At 48.6% G+C, this 7,407-nt stretch overlaps 1 pseudogene; it reads right to left on the bottom strand.

Annotated features, from left to right (window-relative positions):
• Positions 1–1,194: 1,194 nt before the first annotated feature.
• LOC140185328 (probable G-protein coupled receptor 139) lies at positions 1,195–4,017 on the bottom strand (annotated as a pseudogene).
• Positions 4,018–7,407: the final 3,390 nt, after the last annotated feature.

The following is a 7,407-nucleotide window of genomic DNA, read 5'->3' as shown; positions in this document are numbered from 1 at the left end:
CATGTAAAATTGTAATTTGTTCAGACGCTTTTTCGGTTTTGATGATCTTCTTAAGACACGTTCTGGGAGTTGGTCAGATTTACTATTGGGAACTCATGAAACATTATTTCATATTCAAAGTATTGTTCTTTATGTCCCTTTCTTGTGGGTCTCTGCACACAGAACTGCTCAGAGGAATGGGCGGGTTGACTGTTTAGTTACAAGTGTTGTTAAAAAATCAACAATGGATGAAGACCTCCCAATGAACAAATCAGAAGCTGAGGTTTGTAGGGTTGGTTCTTCTGGCAAGACTGACGGGTTAATGGGCACAAGGGGAGACACATTTACATAAAACTGTTAAGTTTGTGGGTGAAAGGAGTAAGAAAAAGGACGGAAATAATTATATCGATACGGCTCAGAATTGGCTATACTGTGCTCAATTGTACATTATGTTGTGCTGCAAAATATCGTTCTGGGTCGTGTAGGTTTTGTCATTATGAAACAGTTGAACACCTACTTCAGGGTGAAGCATATCATGCAGAAATAACTCAAATGCAGGCTTCATTACGATCTTTGGGGGGCTGATATCTATAATTTTAAAACATTCTTAACTTGCGGAGGGACGAACGTAACTCATGGTATTGCATTTCATAACTTACAATATGTAGGGTTTGTTGGAGTAATTTAGCTTTCATTAGAAAAAAAAAAAGAGTGAGGGTCTTATTCCCAATTCTGCGCACCACACTCCAGTTGAGTTAGTAGCGGGAATGCGCCTTTAAGTTGGAGAGACAACCGCCGTTTATCCAAAGCCCGCCCTATTTTTCAAATCGGCCAATCATTCAGTGGGGGGAGGAGGAGGAGACTGGTGTGATTGATGCTGGATTAGTTCATCCGCATCAGAGGAGACCCCATGTCGTCTTCTGGGAACGTCAGACTGTGAAATTGGTGGGCTGGAATGGGAATAGATGGACATATCAGCAGACCAGTGACTGGGTGGCATTCTGGAGTACATCTTGGACTGATATCTGGCTGGGCCAATCAGGTACTGAGGCTCCTGGATGGTGCTTTATCCCTCCCAAGCACACACTGTCCTGATGTGGCGGAGCTGTCGGTCAATGGGATAATCCGCTCGTGAACAACACCTGGGAGATCAGGCGGTAAATGTGAGGAGCTGGAGCCCGTATTGGAGACACAGCGGCCGCCTCTGGCTTGTGCTCAGGACGCGGCTTTATTCATGAACTGAAGCACCGAGGTGACCGGATATTTCACCGCGCTGATCAACTGCTCCCTGAATTTCGACTGAGTCACCACGTAGATAAATGTGTTCGTGCAGCAGCTGAAATTCCTCAGCAAAAACCCCACGTAGTGAAAGATCCATTCGGAATCATTGAAATCAAATCCCTTTCCTGAGACCTGATAATATATGATATTTACAACCGGTATCATCCACAGGAGGATGAAGCTGCCGGAGAGGGTGAAGAGTAAAACCACAGACCTCCTCCTGCTCTCCATCTCCGGGTCACTGCGGTTCTCCCCCTTGCTCTGACCCTTCAGCCCCTTACGGACCCGACTGGCCACTAAAATGTGTCTGGCTGTCAGAGCGTTGAGCAGCAGGATCCCAGCGAAAGGGAGGAGCGGAGTTAAAACCGTATCGAGCCAGTCATATACTACCCACCCGGGGTCAGTGAAATAATTGTCTATGAGATTACAGAACCACGGTACATTGTCGATAATCACAAAGGGTTCCCGTGTGAAGTATCGGGGTATGTTTTTCAGACAGAACAGCACGCCGGTTGTTGTCAGAACCACAGCCGCAGTTTTCCCTGTGCAATATTTTGTTTTCAGCTTCTGGCAGCAAATGACGACAAACCGATCAAAGGTGAAAGTGACGGTGAACCAGACAGAACAGTCTGCGGCTGTGAACGTCAGTACTTCGATAACACTGCACACAGGGGTGATGTCCAGTACATTCCTCGTGAAGTAATACAAATGGATTTGAAACAAGACCTCTATGACAATAGTCAGTAGATCGGCCGCTGCCATGGCCACCAGGTAGCGAGTGGTGCAGGTAGAGAGGCCGCACTTTCCACGGGACAGGATCACAATCGCCACTAAATTCACTGGAGAGGGGGAGGGGGAAAGAGGAAGAGATAGGGAGACTGGGCATCACTGAACACATTCTTCGGGAATTAACAAAGGTTTATTAAGCTGAAGATCAGGAGTGCTGGAGTCTGTGAACGGCTGCTAACCTAACAGCAGACACGGGTCACCCTGTCTCTGACCTGCCATCTCCGGTGTGGAAAGAAGACGATGCGAGGGCAATCGTCGGCGATAAAAACCAGTTGTTTGAGCAACAATAGGTGCTGATCCGGATTCCAGTCGCCGATGGGGCCGGTTTCACTGATTTAACCGTGAATGACCAAGCCTCTGGAAACTCAGCATCTGATGGGGCCGAGAAGGGAGGCAGAGGGGAGCAAGACGCCCAAAATATTGGATGAACTCAGCAAGTCAGATAGAACTAATGGAATTGCACAATCTCTCCTATCGGGCCGAGACCCTTCTTCACGACGAAGCGTTGCCCCGATTTACGATGGGTCACAGGGAGCAAACAGGAACAACTTAGTAACCTGAGGCTGGATGGCTGCCTTAATGGATTAATTCTACAGCGCAGTTCAATTCGATAAAACACGTCTGCAGATTGGTGGATTCTGGTTCAGGGGATCAGACGCAATTATCAACCAACAGGCAGTGGGATCCGACCGTGACAGACTTTACAGGGAGACGTGAACTATAGGACTATAGTGTAGCTCTGACTAATAGCTCAGAAGCAGCGAACTTCACAATGTGAACCACTCCCAGTCACACCCTCCCGGCGAGCTGCCTGTCCCCAGCACTAGGACTGCTCCAGACAGGTGTCATTAAACTGACCCGGTATTACCTTGCCGAAGAACCTCGCTCCCCAGCACTGGCACAACTCCAGATAATGTCCCATTAAAACTCGCCTATTCACCCCTTCACACATAATTGCCTGTCCCCTGCACTGCGACAACCATGGACAAGGTCCCGCTAAAACACTACCACCCATCCCTTCTCGGAGAGCTGCCTGTCTGTCCCCAGTACTACTACAACTCTGGACAATGTTCCATTAAAACCTCCCTCATCACACATTCCCGGAGAGCTGCCTGCCCACTGCACTGGGACAAGGTCCCGCTAAAACCCTACCACCCATCCCTTCCCAGAGAGCTGCCTGTCTGTCCCCAGCACTATTACAACTCTGGACAATGTCCCACTAAAACCTTCCCCATCGCACCTTCCCGGAGAGCTGCCTGTCCCCAGCACTGGCACAACTCTGGACAATGACCCATTGACACCTTCCCCATCACACATTCCCGGAGAGCTGCCTGCCCACTGCACTGGGACAAGGTCCCGCTAAAACCCTGCCACCCATCCCTTCCCGGAGAGCTGCCTGTCCCCAGCACTGGCACAACTCTGGACAATGACGCATTGACATCTTCCCCATCACACATTCCCGGAGAGCTGCCTGCCCACTGCACTGGGACAAGGTCCCGCTAAAACCCTACCACCCATCCCTTCCCGGAGAGCTGCCTGTCCCCAGCACTGGGATAAATCTGGAGAAGGTGTTATTAAAGGCACAGCAACGTTGGAGTCAATCCCGTTAGTTAGAGGAGAGTCGGAGGCTTTGCTCCTCGTGTCATTAAATATGAAAAATCAGACTGTTGCATTAACAGGATCGATATCTCTGACCGATATTTGTGCAACGTTCATCAGGTTGGATGATCGTCAAATTAACACAACCAGATTCACAGCGGTTAACAGAAACACCAAACATGAATTACTCTGCTCACTCACCAGGAACTCCAATGACGGCAATCAACATGTACAATATTTTCTCCACACTCCGGTACCGATCCAACATTGCAGACATTTTCTCTGTCCAGTGATTTGTCCCCCTGTGCTACAGGCGATCTCTCCGAATGAAATGTTAAGGCAGCACATACCTGGGGTTTTTAATACCATTTAGCAACTCCACAGGGACAGATTTCAAGAGATTTAACAATGAAGGTTTTTAAATGATTTATAAACACATTACATCAGACAGGTTCAATTCCCGGGATGACACATTGAGATTAATTTAGTGAATTAATTGTGTGAGTTTTTATTTCTTCTGACAAAGATACCTGAACCTTCCGAGCTGCCTTATGAAATAAAAAAAAGCAAGATAAAATCGGCAGATATTGGAAATCCAAGTAACACACACCAAATGCTGGAGGAACTCAGCAGGTCCCCTTCTAACTCTGACTGATCTCTTCTTCCAGTGCAGCCGAAGGTTCTCGGCCCGGAACGGCGACTGTACTCGTTTTCATTCATACAGCCTGGCCTGCTGAGTTCTGACAGCTTTTTGCGTCTGTCGCTGCCATCAATTAAATGTTCTCCAATGTGAATGTGTACTTCAACAGAATCATTTGCTGAATATTGAAGTATAGTCTGTCATTGTAGCTTGTGAACTTGTATTGAATTACTACTGTTACCATTCTCCTCAAGTGTTTAAACTCTTGATAAAGTTTCTGTCTGGGGGACTCTACCGAGAGAGTCCCTAAGAAAATGTCTGTTTGTGGTGATGAATAAATACTTTCAGATTCACGAAACTCTCCGACTTCTGCAGTAACTTAGTCACAGTCAGAACCTTTGAGGGCTCCTTCAGGATTCACCCGAAACCTCATGCACGGCCATCAAACTCAGGGACTGTTTGTCTGGTGTTTGAACTCATAATCCCTACCGAAGGCCTTGGATTCTGGGCTGCTGAATTGCGGGTCTTTGTGTGACACAAGTGTCTCTGGCATTCCATGGTGAGTGAATACAGCTTTCAGCTGCTGAAAAAACTGCTGAGGACAGCTTGGACACCTCAGCTTTCCAGGAGTGATCAAGAGTGAGAAGATATTTATCTCTTTTCAGCTCGAAGATGTCTGTGCCCGCAATTTTTCATCGACAGTGTTGGAATTCTGCGCGACGGAAAGGGATCCGCATGATTTTTGTACAGGTTTCCGCATGCTTCACATGTCTTTACGTAATCTCCTAGCTGTGTGCTCAGACCGGGCCACCACACGGATTGCCTTGCTCTACGGCGACGTTTCTCGATGTCTTGATATCCCTGACTTTTGAGAAGCAGGAATGACGAGTATGGAGCCTTTTTACAGCAAACAATCAAGCATGTGAGTATGTTTTCTTGACGCCAGTAAGGTCTGCGTTGGTGAGCTTCTTTTGGAACAGATGGCCAGCGATGCTCACAGTATTGCCTGACCTTGCTGCAGATTTGGAGCAATACACACAGTGTTCTGGAGGAGCTCAGCAGGTCAGGCAGCATCTCTGGATGGGAATAAATAGTCGATGTATCGACCCGAGACTCTTCATTAGGTCCCTCCATCAGCAGATTTCATCCTTTTACATCATCGCGAATTTCGTTCAGTTCACTCTGTGATGCCGGATTGATTTCACTTACCTGAGCGAAATAGATGTTGGCATCTTCCATGAGGGCAGTCAGCTTCAGTGTACTCACTGTTTGCATGGCATCCTCGACAGAGTGTCTGGTGTTTGAAAAGTTTGTCCCAGACATCTTCACTTTCCTAACAGAATGGAATAAACTTCATTCTGAATATTTGCAGATGTGGAGGTAAGTCAATCTGAAGCAGGGACTCAGCCCGAAAAATCGACTGTTTACTCTTTACCTTTGAAGCCTCCTGGCCTGCTGAGTTCCTCCAGCATTCCGTGAGTGTTGATTTGGATTTCCAGCATCTGCAGATTTTCTAGTGTTTCGAGCTGAGGTAGTTGGCAAGTAGCCTGTCGTCCGTTTCAAGTGGGAATTATGACAAGAGAACAAGGCGAGGATGGTAAGGACCCAAGAGCTGGAGAATCCGAGACTAGAATCGAAACACAATATCGGTCTGAAAGGAATAACATGTTCTAAGCTAGACGCTAGACCAGAACCCAAAGTCAAGCTGACGTTTCAACACCGAAGCTGAGTTGAGCTGCTCTTTAAATATTAAAATCCTGGCGCCAAAACATGGACGCCAATTAGCGGAGCAGACATGAATATTTAAAAGGACAGCGACAGTTCGCCATATTTTGGAGAATCGGAGCGTCTGAACCTCGGAAGCTGGCGTGGTAGGCTGCGCATCGTAACAGGGCCCCATCCCCTTTGACCGAATCCTGACGGCCCTGGCCACTGGGAGAGATGATGATATTTGACAAGGACGAGCGCCCGATCCACGTTGTCCCCTCCAGGAACCCAGCGGCGTCACTCGGCTCCGAATCTCAGTCAGTCCACGAGGAACTGTCCAACATGCCGAACAGTTCCTGAGTCCCGAGTTCATTTTACCATGAAGACCTGTTCCCCAGCAACAAACATGGGCGGCAGCGGGACTGATGGCGGTGGGGCTAACGGGTTGGTATTTACAGGATTGAGTTTGGAAATGTGGAAGGTGGGATCGATCCTGGGAGCTACAAGGTGTAAGCGGAAGAGTTTACTTTCATGAGAACCTTGAAACATCCAATGAACTTGGGTGCCTATTACTTAGACTCCATCCAGAGGGGCAAATCCTGAGAAGACGCCGAGACCAGGCTGCGAATCTGGTCCCCGTCTTCTCTTGCGGTTTTCCCTTATTACGGCCTTCCGGGTGGAGACAAAAAAAAAATATTGCCCGTCCATTTTCCTGACGAGAGCTTCAGCCACAGTAACCCCAACCTTCAAGTAACCCCCACAGTAACCCCTTCAAGGTCGGCGGAGGCGCGGCAGTGAAGGAGAGAGTGCGGGGATTGGCTGAGCAGGAGCGGTTGATTTAAAAGCCGGTCGTGAGCAGCCAGCAACACAGACCTTCAAGGTCGGCGGAGGCGCGGCAGTGAAGGAGAGAGTGCGGGGATTGGCTGAGCAGGAGCGGTTGGTTTAAAAGCCGGTCGAGAGCAGCCAGCAACACAGACCTTCAAGGTCGGCGGAGGCGCGGCAGGTGAAACTAATTACTCAAATTATCAGCTAATATAATCAAGGTTTGCTCCGAGGGAGCGGCCTGTCGAGGGAAGGGCCTTATGAGAGAAGGGTGAGTCTTTGGTTCGAGAGTCTTCGGCGAGGAGGCTGAGGGAGAAGACTACGCCACAGTTGGAGAGAGGGTGAGAAGTGGTGAAGAAATGACCGCTAGGCTGATTCAGTGTGCTGTGTGCATGATGTGGGAGGTCAGGGACACTGATGGTGCCTCTGGCTCCTACAACTGCGGAAAATGTGTCCAGATTCAGCTTCTGAAGGACCGTGTTGCAGCACTGGAGAGGCAACTGGATGACCTCAGCTTCATCCGGGAAAACGAGAGATTTCTGGACAGGACCTACAGCGAGGTCGTTACATCGAGGATAGCGGAAGAGAGA

This window comes from Mobula birostris, chromosome 20 (genome assembly GCF_030028105.1).
Source record: "Mobula birostris isolate sMobBir1 chromosome 20, sMobBir1.hap1, whole genome shotgun sequence".
Taxonomy (NCBI): Eukaryota; Metazoa; Chordata; class Chondrichthyes; order Myliobatiformes; family Myliobatidae; genus Mobula; species Mobula birostris.
This window is presented reverse-complemented; position numbering and strand designations above follow the sequence as displayed.